At 46.8% G+C, this 13,358-nt stretch overlaps 1 protein-coding gene across 1 annotated transcript in view; it reads right to left on the bottom strand.

The window, feature by feature from the left end:
* LOC127645573 (apoptosis regulator Bcl-2-like) overlaps nucleotides 1–13,358 on the bottom strand; it is a 66,038-nt gene that overhangs the window by 28,658 nt on the left and 24,022 nt on the right. The window lies entirely within an intron of this gene.

Raw genomic sequence — 13,358 nt, 5'->3', positions numbered from 1 at the left:
CTATTGATATTGAGTGCCGAGACTGAAATGAGGAACAGGCCACCTGCCTCTAGTTAAATAAACATGACTAGCGTACCACAGTAATTATAGCTATCATATGCACCTGCATATTCTTCAGCAGAAGAAATCTCATAACTTCCGAGTATGACAGCGCTAAGACATGTTTTTAAAAGTGTCTCTGATTTTAACTAAACAAATGTGTGAGAGGATAGGTGACTTTGACTCAATGAATTAGAACAAACTGTCCATACTCCATGAATTTATTGAGTCATTTTCGTCATCACTGAAAAATGTTTATGGAGATTTCAGTGTGGCATTTTCATTATATATAAATGTTTTAGTAACAATGTATGTAAAATGGCTCTTTATTAATATGTACATATTATATATATACATATTTTTTTTTTTACTACAGTATATGAGAAAATAACCTAATATTATTTCTTCTGTTCATTTAGTGAAAACATTGTTGAAACAAAAACAAATTTTTTTTTGCATTATATCTAATTCGCTGTTTGGTGGACATTATGGTTCTTCTCATTGAAAAAAAATAAATACAAAAAAATATATATATGTGTATATATATATATATATATATATATATATATATATATATATATATATATATATATACTGATTTTTAGCTATATCTCCAAGCAATAATAATGTATGCTAGCACATGTCCTGTATATTGCAGCACTGTGCTATCATATTTCGTCTGTATGCTCTGTGCTACCTGCATACACTGTCGTTTCATTGTGTTTTCCAGAGGCTGCCAGTTTTGCAGAACACATTTAGTATTCATTGGAAAACACCTGAGGCACCTGAGAGCTGAGCTAACTTGGCAAAAAGGGATTTATCCACAGCAGTCTACTAAATTATCAGCAATTGGTCCTGCTCCACCACATAAATATTTAAATTAGTGTCAGTGTTAGTGTGTATACACATGGGATGTCTCATAGGGGCGTTCATGGTTCACTGAGACCAAGAAATTAGATTTTAAATTAATTGTGGGGAAAGCGTCTAGCTGGAGTGTTTCACAATGACTGTTTCTCAGCCAAAATAAATGTACGTAAATCAAAGTTTGGTGATTGAGGACAGAGTGGCTATCTATTCCTTTTGGATGGGAAGCTACCAAGGAAGAGAGACAATGGACAACACACAATGGATACCTGAGTGACATGTGGTAATAACTGAATATCATCCCCTGATTCTTTTTCATGAAACAGCAAACCAATATGACTTTCGCTAAAACAATGGTTTAATTGTTGAGCAGGCTACTAACAATGAAGAATTAAATTAGATTAAATTCAGTGGACCTACTGGAGCGAGTACAGGTGTTTTAAAGGGAATATACCCACAGAAGCTTAAATGCTGATCTGGTATTTTTCTTAAGGGATTAAATTGATGCACAGACCAGAAACATAATCTACGTATGTAAAGTACGCAAATACTTGATGAATGCATTGAAAGAGTGCGGTCCTGTTCTCCCTATGTAACATACAATCTTGTGTTACTGTGTCTGTAATAAATCTCAGTATGAAATGGGGCAATAAAGTTACATCCAAATGTCAATTTCAATTAATCAGACATTACATTTCAAAAAGGCTTGTAAACAAATGATAATAATAATATATTATAATAGTAATATATCTCAATCGTGCACCTTTAACTTTTAAACCCTCACGCTTTTATTTTGACACTCTAAACTCTCCAGGAAGTTCTGTGTGTCTGTTTGTAAGCAAGTTCGCCGTAGTTTAATAGCATATTATATATTTACTTATTCAACACAGCCTTTTGTGATTCACAGCGCTATCGCACTTCTTCAAGTGGCTTTGAATAAAATGCATGAGTCATATGAACTACTTTAACTGTGTTTTTATGGTTCTTTATGTCATTTTTGGAACTTGACAGTAACGAACATGACTAACACACAGCCGCGGATTTGGATCGTGCTCATCGGACCGATACCCAATCCGTCTAAAAGCTTAAGTATCGGAGACGTTACAGATCCAGGTATTGAATCGGTTCATCCTTAGTTCAGATAGCAGAAAAAGCCTTACAGCAGAATTTATGTCATGAGCATGATTGAGTTAATTTTTTAACAAGTTAATTTTAAATCAACCGCCATGATCCAACTTGCGCTCTAGGTATCAGTATCAACATATGCATTAAAGTCCAGGTCGTTCGACCATCAAAATAAACATATTTTTAACTTCATCCGCAAGATTTCCTTCAAACTGTTGCTCCATCATTCAGAAAATTCAGAAACAATTCATTCAGAAACATCATTCTCAAATTCAAATTGACTGTCAAAGACAGCTTTGGTCAATGCAATGTCACATGAAATCATAGCTGTATGTTGTATGTATGTTACAGGCTTAAGCCTAATATTGTGGCATTGAAACCATGAACCAGACACAAGCTAGTCTTAGCCTCAGACAGTCAAACCTTAGACAGGTTGCAATGAGGACCAGACTTGATGGAGCAAGTCAAAAGTCTGGCTTTCAGAGACTAGATACAAGCTAGCAGAAGCCACATGGCTGTTTTAAAACACTGTTTGGGCCACCTGGGACTAAAACAGCCAGGGCAACAATACTAACTGATGACACAGCCTAGAGGCAAAACTCACTGAACAGCAGAAAATCAGATAATGGTAGAACTGCAAACAAATAAGAATATCCAAGCCATTTCATTCCTTCACACTGTATGAGTACACCAAAGAGAACTGTATAATGAGAACTGTATAATTATATTTACATGACTCATGTGTGTTCAACAGCAGAGTTCATATTTAATACTTCAACAAGCCCGAGGAAATGCACAAACACAGGGGCAGACATTGTTGTGTGAAATAAGATTTCAACTGCTCCACCTTGAACACAGATGATGACGGAGATGCGTGCATTGTTAGAGGTGGTCTGTGCGTGGGTGTGCTGCCCATTCCCAGAGGCAGAAATGAAGAAAGCAGACCCCCTCTGCTATATATAACCAGACCAGGCCTGGCAACTAATCTAATAAAACCATCCTTATTGTATCTGCTAAGAGCTGGCAGTGCAAAAGGCCAGGGATGATGCGTGTGAAGGGCGTGGAGAGAGTGCTGAGTCATCACCTGGTCAGAGGGTGTATGGCAGGCTGTGTGACAGGTTAGGTTGGATGCCCATTCCAGTCTATCCTCTTTCTACAAATACTCAGCAATAATCAGTGCTGAGCTGAGAATTCATCATGACATAATGTCAATTAAGACCAAAGCATTGTTATTTATTTAATTAATGAAGAGCTACAGACTTAAGACACAGAACATTTTCAAGATTCACAATATCCTCCAGTCCTCACCATTCCTACTTACTGTACATTATCACTTCTCTCACATCACTAAATAAAACTAAATAAGTTAGCCATTTTCACTGGCAATTTGCAATAAAATCTTAATGCTCTGCTTGACTTAGCACTAGTGATAAAAGTGTCTGCATCCAACATAACTGTAAGTGCTGACGGACTATTGAGAAGCAGCATCAAGTTTGGGTGTCTCCTAGGACTGCAATTGGAAATGACTGGCCAAAAAAGTTGCCTCTCATGTTGATATGGTTTCAATTTAAATGTCTACGTATTTAAAAATCCTAAGAATTTGAGTTAGAAATATCAGTTTTATTCACAGTTTTCCTTACGAACGTCTAGGTTACGTATGTAACCTCCGTTCCCCGATGGAGGGAACGAGACGTTGTGTCAGAGAAGCGACACTAGAGGTCTCTCTTGAGCGCCGATATTCACCTCTGAACTATGAAAAAAGGCCAATGAGAGTTGGCAACCAGTATTTGCATGTCCCGCCCCCGGACATACGGGTATTTATATAAATACGGGAGTTCATTCAGGATTTTTCTGAGGAGCCGGAAATGGTCCGGCCACAACAGGGGCTCGGCTCAGCGACGTGGCAGGGGAGACACAACGTCTCGTTCACTCCATCGGGGAATGGAGGTTACATACGTAACCTAGACGTTCCCCTTCTGTCGCTCTCTCCACGTTGTGTCAGAGAAGCGACACTAGGGGTCCACTTAAAAAGAGCCATGCGCTGAGCCGTGTACGTGATCTGCTGATACAGGAGCGAGCAGGTATTCCTACGTGCAGAATGACCAACTGTATCAGGCTGCACGTACCCTTCCCCAATGCCCCACTTAAGCCATCAGGATTCCTTATCGTTACCCTGGAGGGGGGAACAAGGTGATGGCCGCCAACATGGGAACGGGCCAGCCTGGCTGGGCCTCTTTTCTCTCTATGTTTCTCGCATAGAGCAACTACGGCCGGGGCCCTTACACGCATTGAGGGAAGGGGGTCTTAGCCCTTATTAGGGCAGAGAAGACCCTCGTGGAGGCCACACCTACCGGGAGGGAGGCAAATTTTGAGTGGCAAATACATTGCATGGCCTATACTTACATCTTATGCGGAAAAGTAGTGCGGTGGTAGATCCAGCCTCGCAGAGGGGGGAAGCATACAGCACGGCAACCGAGGCAGCTGTAACTGCCTAAGGGAAACACGGAGTCAACTCGTGAGGGGACAGAACCGTGGTTTTACACACAGGGGGAGTCCGAACAGGAGGCCTTACCTGTGGGGCACCTATACCAGTACAGGGTAGCTTGCGGTACCCGCAGTGGTTTGGGTCGGCGAGCTCCTCCGCAGAACTGCGACCCACGAGGGCTAGGGAGGAGTCAACCAGTGTCCCAAACCTGGGATCTCCTGGGAATGAAGGCGCACTGTTTCCCTGGTTAGGGGAAGGGCTGGGTGCAAGCTGATTCACCCGGTCAGATCGTGGACGTGCCACCAAGTTCTACGGGCTCGGTACCTGAGAGAACACGGGATGATACTGACTCAACTCGGAGATTGTAGAATCTCGCAAAAGTGTTAGGTGTTGCCCAGCCCGCTGCTCTACAAATGTCTGCTAGGGCAGTACCCCTAGCCAGTGCCCACGAGGACGCAACACTCCTGGTGGAGTGGGCTCGGACCCGCAAAGGGGGGGGCACGGCCTGGGTGTGATAAGCCAGGGAAATGGCGTCGACAACCCAGTGGGCGAGTCTCTGCTTGGAGACAGCATTCCCTTTCTGCTGTCCCCCAAAGCAGACAAAGAGCTGCTCAGAGCGTCTGGTGCTCTGTGTGCGGTCCAGATAAATACGTAAGGCACATACTGGACACAGCAGTGAAAGGGCTGGGTCTGCCTCCTCCCGGGGCAGCGCTTGCAGGTTCACCACCTGATCCCTGAAGGGTGTGGTAGGAACCTTGGGCACGTAGCCCGGTCGCGGTCTTAGGATCACGAAAGTGTCCGCCGGACCGAACTCCAGGCAAGCGTCGCTAACAGAGAACGCATGCAGGTCCCCGACCCTCTTGATGGAAGCGAGCGCGATCAGCAGGGCGGTCTTGAGAGAGAGGGCCCTGAGTCCCATAAGGACGACCGAGAGATCCCAGGAGGGAAACAGGTTAGGCCGGGAGGGAGTCATCCTCCGGGCACCTTTTAGGAACCTGACGATTAAGTCGTGCTTACCAAGAGACTTGCCGTCTACCGTGTCGTGGTGGGCCGCGATAGCGGCAACATACACCTTGAGGGTGGAGGGGGACAGCCTCCTCTCCAGCCTCTCCTGAAGAAACACGAGCACTGACCTAACTCCGCACTTCTGCGGGTCTTCGGCTCGGGAAGAACACCAGTCCGCGAACAGACACCACTTCAGGGCGTAAAGATGCCTGGTCGAAGGGGCTTTGACTTGGTTAATAGTGTCTATGACGGCCGAAGGTAGGCCGGCTAGATCCTCCGCATCCCATCCAGGGACCAGACGTGGAGATTCCAGAGGTCTAGATGCGGATGCCAGAGCATGCCCCATCCCTGAGAAAGAAGGTCCTTCCTCAGGGGAATTCGCCAGGGAGGGGCTGTCATGAGGAGCGTGAGATCCGAAAACCACGTCCGTTTGGGGCAGTAGGGGGCCACCAGAGTGACTTGCTCCTTGTCCTCCCTGACCTTGCATAGCACCTGTGCAAGAAGGCTCACTGGGGGAAAAGTGTACTTGCGCAGCCCCGCGGGCCAGCTGTGTGCCAGAGCATCTGTCCCAAGGGGAGCCTCTGTGAGGGCATACCAGAGCGGACAGTGGGAGGTTTCCTGGGAGGCAAACAGGTCTACCTGGGCCTTGCCGATCCTGTCCCAAATCAGCTGGGCCGATTGGGGGTGGAGCCTCCACTCTCCACCGGGCAAGTTTTGCCTTGACAGCGCGTCCGCTATCACATTGAGGTTGCCGGGGATGTGAGTGGCGCGCAGTGACTCCAGTCGCTGCTGACTCCAAAGGAGGAGACGACGGGCGAGCTGTGACATGTGGAGGGAGCGGACGCCGCCTTGGCGGTTTATGTAGGCCACCACCGTGGTGCTGTCTGTCCTGACTAGGACATGCTTGCCACGAATCAACGGAAGAAATTTCTTCAGGGCAAGGAAAACAGCCAGCAGCTCTAGGCAGTTGATGTGCCAGCGCAGCGGGCCTCGGTTCCACCGGCCTGCGGCTGCGCGCCCGTTGCACACAGCGCCCCAACCCAATTTGGAGGCGTCGGTTGTAACCAGAACGCGACGGGACACCTGCTGCAAGGGTACTCCTGCCCGTAGAAAGCAGAGGTCTGTCCAGGGTTTGAAGGTTTGGCGGCAGGCGGGGGTAACTTCCATGCCGTGCGTGCCATGGCGCCATGCTCGTCTCGGGACTCGAGTCTGGAGCCAATGCTGAAGTGGTCTCATATGCATCAACCCCAGTGGCGCAGCCGCCGTGGAGGATGCCATATGCCCCAGGAGCCGTTGGAAACGTTTCAAAGGGACCACGGTGCCTGGTTCGAAAGAAGCGAGGCATTCCAGCACTGACTGAGCACGCTTGTTGGAGAGACGTGCTGTCATTGAGACTGAGTCTAACTCCAAACCGAGAAAAGAGATGCTCTGGACCGGGGTGAGCTTGCTCTTTTCCCAGTTGACCTGAAACCCTAAACGGCCGAGGTGCTCGAGCACCTGGTCTCTGTGTGTGCATAGTAATTCCTGCGAGGAGGCCAAAATGAGCCAATCGTCGAGGTAATTGAGTATGCGTATGCCGCTCCTCGTAGCGGGGCAAGAGCCGCCTCTGCGACCTTCGTGAAGACGCGAGGGGACACAGACAGGCCGAAGGGGAGGACCTTGTACTGATACGCATGGCCGTCGAACGCGAACCGTAGAAAGGGTTGATGTCGAGGGCGAATTGAGACGTGGAAGTACGCGTCCTTCAGGTCTACCGCTGCGAACCAATCTAGATGCCGGACACCAGATAGAATTTGTTTCTGGGTAAGCATTTTGAACGGGAGTTTGGACAAGGTCCGATTGAAAACTCGCAGGTCCAAGATCGGTCGTATGCCGCCGCCTTTCTTGGGTACAACGAAGTAAGGGCTGTAGAAACCCTTCTTTGTTTCGGTCGGAGGGACAGGCTCTATCGCGTCCTTGATTAGAAGGGAGGCGATTTCCTCGCGCAGGGAGTGGGCATGTTCACCGTGCACTGCGGAGGAACAAACGCCCACGAAGGAGGGCGGAGACCTGGCAAACTGTATTGCGTAACCGAGTCGGATGGTCCGGTGCAGCCACCGTGACGAGCTGGGCAGTGAAAGCCATGCCTCTAAGCTCCGTGCTAGGGGCACCAAGGGGACAAGTATTTTGGACGTACCCGGCGGGGCTTAGCAACGGTGCGGAACAGGTAACGCGGCGTCAGGAGGCGCTGTGGCGTCCCGAGGCTCTGGTGCTGAGAATAAACTCAAAGCACTTAACTTGTTCCGCGCACCCGGCAGGGGGCGGGTTCGTGACTGAGGAGGAAGTCTGATGCTGGCGTCCTCTGGACTCGTCTGAACCGGCCGGCCGGGGAACAGTCGTGGGGCTGAGGTCGGAAGCACCGCATCCTGGGCGCCGAGACTGTTGAGGCCTGAAAGCAAAGTGCCGTGAGAACAGCATTTGCGGGCCATGTGACCCAGAGGTAAAGGAAATAGCTCTTTTATTGAGAATTTGGGTACCGCAGCCCCCGTCAGGGGGTGCGGCAAATGAAAAAACAAAAGATTCTCCTCCCGGCCCTCCACCGGGGAACGGAGCGGTCTTACCACCTCCGGAGCTAACTTCTCGTCCTCTGGGTCCGCTGTCTCAGGGACGCTTGGGAGCCTTCCGGGTCCTCGAAGGGGTCCGTGAGGCAGGGGGCGTACGCTTCCTGCGGTTTGCTCAACGCCGGGTCTGAGAGCTGTGCCCAGGTTGTACCCGTGGCGCGCTCCGCCGTCGAGGGTGGCGAGGGCGGATGAGCAGGTGGCGGTGCGACGAGGGGAGAGGGTGCTCTCAACAAAGACGTCAGCTCATCATACACCTCCGGGAAGAAAGGAACCGGGGGGGCGAGGCTGTGAGTGGCGCCCCCACGCCCAAGAACCAATCGTCCAGCCGTGATGGCTGTGGGGAGGATGGAGGGTTCCAATCCAGGCCCACGCTGTTGGCTGCCCGGGAAAGCATATCGGACATCTGTGCGTCGGCCTCCTCCTGGGCGTGCAAGCCCGAAGGCGGCAGCCCAGAGGAGCCCTCAGCATCAGAGCCCACGCCCTCCGATGTCGCGGCGAACTCATCTGCTTCCATCGCAAGAGGGTAGGCAGACTGGCTGTGAGGCGAGTCGCCGCCACCTCGAGCGGGGACGGGAGTCAACGAGCGTGCCGGGCGTGGGGGTCCGAGGGGCGTACCGGCGGAGCTGCACCCGCTGCCATCCCGAATCGCCTCCATCGCCAGCCGCATCGTCCTCAATCCCGTGGGAAGAAGGAGCGACGCGGGGCGGCTGGAGTGGCTTGCTTACGGTTGTAAGCAAGCCGCGACCGCTAACGTTGTCATGGTCATGTTCTCGCAATGAGAACATGAACCATCCACAAACGCAGCCTCAGTGTGATCACTGCCCAGACACACGAGACAACGCCTGTGGCCGTCGGAAGCGGCGAGTACTCTACCGCATCCAGGAACAACACAGGGGCGGAAAGGCATCTTTATAAAGACGCGTCCTTAAAAGGACGTTCAACGCCGCTGTGTTTTTGCTCTTTTAGAGGAAATTACTCTTTTAAATAAAATCACTCTTTTATGAATGAAAGAACTCGTGAGAGATCTTTCTTATCTGCAACTGTCGATGCGCTCAGGGGCAGGAAGTGCACAGCCGTGCAAACAGGAGAAAGCCGCTGTTGTGCGCCGTAGAATCCAACAGCATGCAGCAGAGGATAGCAGGAACTCGGTGTGTAGAACGCAGCAGTCTGCAAACACGACCATCGGTTCCGAAGAAATTTTCTGAATGAACTCCCGTATTTGCGCCGCTTAAATACCCGTATGTCCGGGGGCGGGACATGCAAATACTGGTTGCCAACTCTCATTGGCCTTTTTTCATAGTTCAGAGGTGAATATCGGCACTCAAGAGAGACCCCTAGTGTCGCTTCTCTGACACAACGTGGAGAGAGCGACAGAAGAGGAACTACTGATTCTGATTTCCATTGAACTGTTTTCCAGATCTCTTTAACAAGCAATGTAAAAATTACAGCAACAAGTGATCCAGATGGAAACAACAACCATTTTAAGTGTTAGTTAAAAGTAAAAATTTGTTTGGGTCATACAAAGTCGAACAACAAAACTAACCTTGTGTCATAACTTCATACCATTTACACACTACTTAAACTTTTACGGTTGAGGCAGTGTCAAAGAAGGCCATCGCAACTCTGTATCGGAACAAGGGAGCCACATTGTTTTTTTTCAGCATTTTTTACAAATGTAACATGATACACATCACAATATCTTCTAAGAACATATGCCGATGTGAGTGAAAACACTGGAGACCGGATAATGAAAACAGGCTTGCGGTATGAACTGGGGGACACTGCGGTGTTAAAAAAGGTGGATAATTGAAAATTCACCATGTCTTGTTGTGTCTTAAAGTGAGGATTTGTTACAATAATTTGACAATGACTGATTTTACGAATATGACAAAAACCTTCCAATTGTACTCTTTCGCAGTATACATCACCAACTACCAGCAACATTAACTAAAGGGAGGGGAAGAATACCTCACTAACATGCCTGAATACTTCCTGAATAGAGATTAACTGAGATTCAGACACATTGACCGTGGGAACATAACATACTTCTGCTGAGTCTTGTGGGACAAATAGTCTGTTTCCTTAAACTAAAACCACTGTAGAACATTAATATCTAGTCAGCAGCTAACCTTAACAAAACAGTATAACAAAAGAGAAAATACCTTTTTAGGGTTGCCCCATAATGAGTACTTCTTTGAAATGGAATATGATGATATTAGGTGAGATTTATTAGATATTCTATGCCTAAACAAAGAAACAACACAAGGCTTTCCCCTGCTGATAAGGCCTGCGTTGCTGGTCACCAGCTTACATTGTGTTTTGGATGCTGGTGTGCTGATGTCTATCTACACCAGGCTTTTAAATTAGCTTAACCGTCTTCATAAAGACCATGCTGGTCTGCTAGCATCACCAGCTAGGTTTTGCTGGTGAAAATCATGGCTATGCTGGTCCACCAGCTAGACCAGCACAAAACCAGCACTAACCAGCATAAACCCACCTAGACCTGTATGGGAACTGCATGCTTGTTAAGCTGGTCTTTTTAGCAGGGAATTGTTAGCATTTGTTAACTTAGCAAGGCTAATATAACTTTTATGAAAGAGACTGAGCTTTCCTCTTCATTGATCTATGCAGTCTGTAAGTTCCCATGAAAATGGAGTATGTTCTATAACCATGGTGCCTGTATAGCAGTTAACTTTTCCATGGTGATGCTAGCAATGGTTGAAAACAGATGCTAAGGTTTAACCAGGGATATTTCTAATGCAGAGCCAAATGCCTGGTTGCCAAGACACAATGATGGCAAGATGACAGCATGTTGAAGCCTCTTGGAGTTCAAAGTGCAAAGGTTTAATGGCACCCCATCATGCTCCACTGAATGTTCCCCCATAATCTGGTATCTTCTTTCATGTTGAAAGTTCTCTGGAGCCCAACCCTGTAATGAAGTCCTGACAGTTTTGGCAACAGAGGTTCAAAAGTTATTGGCTAAAAAAAAAATAATAATCTCAGGTTTTAAACCTTTAATACGCACATGGAATGAACCACAGATTACTGTTTAGGAAAACGGTGACTAAAGATATTAGATCACCAGTTAAATAGTGGTAAACAATGATCTACTTGCAGAAACACCTTTCCTGGTGTGTCTGTGAATTTCAGTCTCATCAAGAGCCAGGTATATGGTTAAGTTTGAAAGAAAAATTTATAACACCAACAGTTTCAGAAGCATTTCAGTATATTACACCTTAAAGATAAAGTGTATAATTTTCTGATTGTTAAAATACCCTATCATGGCTCCATCAAGGAGACATCTGCTAGTAAGGTACTCAAAGGACCTCCATGAAGTTGGCACCCCGTATAATTAAATAATCATCAAAACTATTCCATTAGTTTGTGCTGTTTGTGCTGATTTGTGCAGCAAAAATGAAAGTTTGTGCTGGTTTGGTGTTTGAGAGATTAAGCATAATTTTTTGGGCGGTGTGACTTCACTCTCCACCACATATCGCTCAAATCAATCCAAACCAGTGCTGGTTGTTTGTGCTCGGTTTGTGCCATTAAAACAAACTTTGTAACTATTTCCATTACTTAGATATAGCAAAAATGTTTTCTAGAGCGGTGACGTCATTCTCCACCCCATGTTGCCTAAATCGCTCCAAACCGGTGTCATTCGTTTGTGCTCGATCTGTATATAAAAAGTACTGAACATTTACTCCCAAAAACAAGTGTTGTGCTATATGAAGAATAACATTCTGAGTGTTTCTAGTTGGGTTCATGTATCTAGGTCAAACGGTCATTGAGTTCAATGGAATTATAATGTTACAAACACTATATTTATTTGAAAACATATAGAATGTAAATTCCACAAATACAGCCTTGTGTCATGAAAGGGATATTTTTAAGAACATTTCATATTTGTTGTGATGTCATAATATCAAATGGTTAAATTGTTTAATTGATTTATAGGACAAATAAATATTTTTGTTATTTATTTCAGCTTTGTGCTAGGCAAAGCAAACCTATTCATGCATGTCCAGGTTGGTTTGGCTTGAAAATGTTATAGGCACGGAGAGTTTAATGGATATTGTCGCAAATGTCAAACGATTGTCAAATATAAAACTAACTTTACCACACTCACAAATACAGGGCATATGTGATTTGGATTTGAAGCTTGAAGTTACTGCCAATGATCAAACTGTCAATAAAAAAAAAACTTTACGAAACCTGCACCGAGCGAGCACAAACAAACGAGTCGGAAAATTTGTGCATTTCACAGATCCGGGAGATAATTTTGTTATTTCTGTGTAAGGGAATTAGTTAGATTGTTTATTTCAACAGCACAAAACAGCACAAATCAAGCACAAACTAATGACACCGGTTTGGAGCGATTTGGACGACATGGGGTGGAAAGTGACGTCACAGTCCCGAATCATATTTGTTATTTGTAAGGAATGGAAATAGATAAAGTGTTAATTTTAATGGTACAAACCAGCACAAATAGAGCACAAACGAATGACACCGGTTTGGAGCGATTTAGGCAACATGGGGTGGAGAATGAAGTCACCGCTCCCGAAAACATTCTTGCTATATTTAAGGAATGGAAATGATTACAACGTTTGTTTTAACGGCACAAACCAGCACAAACCGAGCACAAACGAGCAGTTTTCCCTCACCGACAACACAGGAAAAGCCCCAGCTTCTGTTGAAAGTTCCTGTTATCAATGCAGCACAGCTGTGTCTCCAGTGGGCCTCTGTCAAAATATGACAACTATGCCACAAGAACTCTTGTCAAGAGGCTGAACTAGAAAACATAATTATTTTTTAAGTTATTTTTCCATAGTTCTGTGTAACTGCTGTGGCTGAATGACCCGCCCCTCCCTCTAAACATCGTCGCCCCCACCTCTGAGGGCCATCCTTCAGCCAGGCTCATAATGGGAGTGGGCTGGAGAGAAGAGAGGTGCCATTTAATTGCTTGGGCAGCGGATGATGAGGCACACCTGATGTTAATAGAGTCTCATCATCGTTGTCAAAAGAACATAGAGTGCACCTCTCCTTGGGGAGCCGGCTTCTATCTCATCGTGTGCACATTTTGGCATCCTTCCAGGTCCAGACGCAGAGCAGAGAGGGGAGGGTACCGGCTGAGTTTGATGAGCTGCCTGACCCGCTCCCTGGACCCCAGGTGCGAGTTAGATGTGCCGCAGGGGGTGGCAGCATGCATTGCGGCCAACAAGCATAGAGAGAAGCCGTTGGCC

The sequence above is a fragment of the Xyrauchen texanus genome, chromosome 6 (genome assembly GCF_025860055.1).
Source record: "Xyrauchen texanus isolate HMW12.3.18 chromosome 6, RBS_HiC_50CHRs, whole genome shotgun sequence".
NCBI classification, from domain to species: Eukaryota; Metazoa; Chordata; class Actinopteri; order Cypriniformes; family Catostomidae; genus Xyrauchen; species Xyrauchen texanus.
The sequence above is the reverse complement of the archived record's forward strand: the minus strand, read 5'-3'. Positions and strand labels throughout refer to the sequence as shown.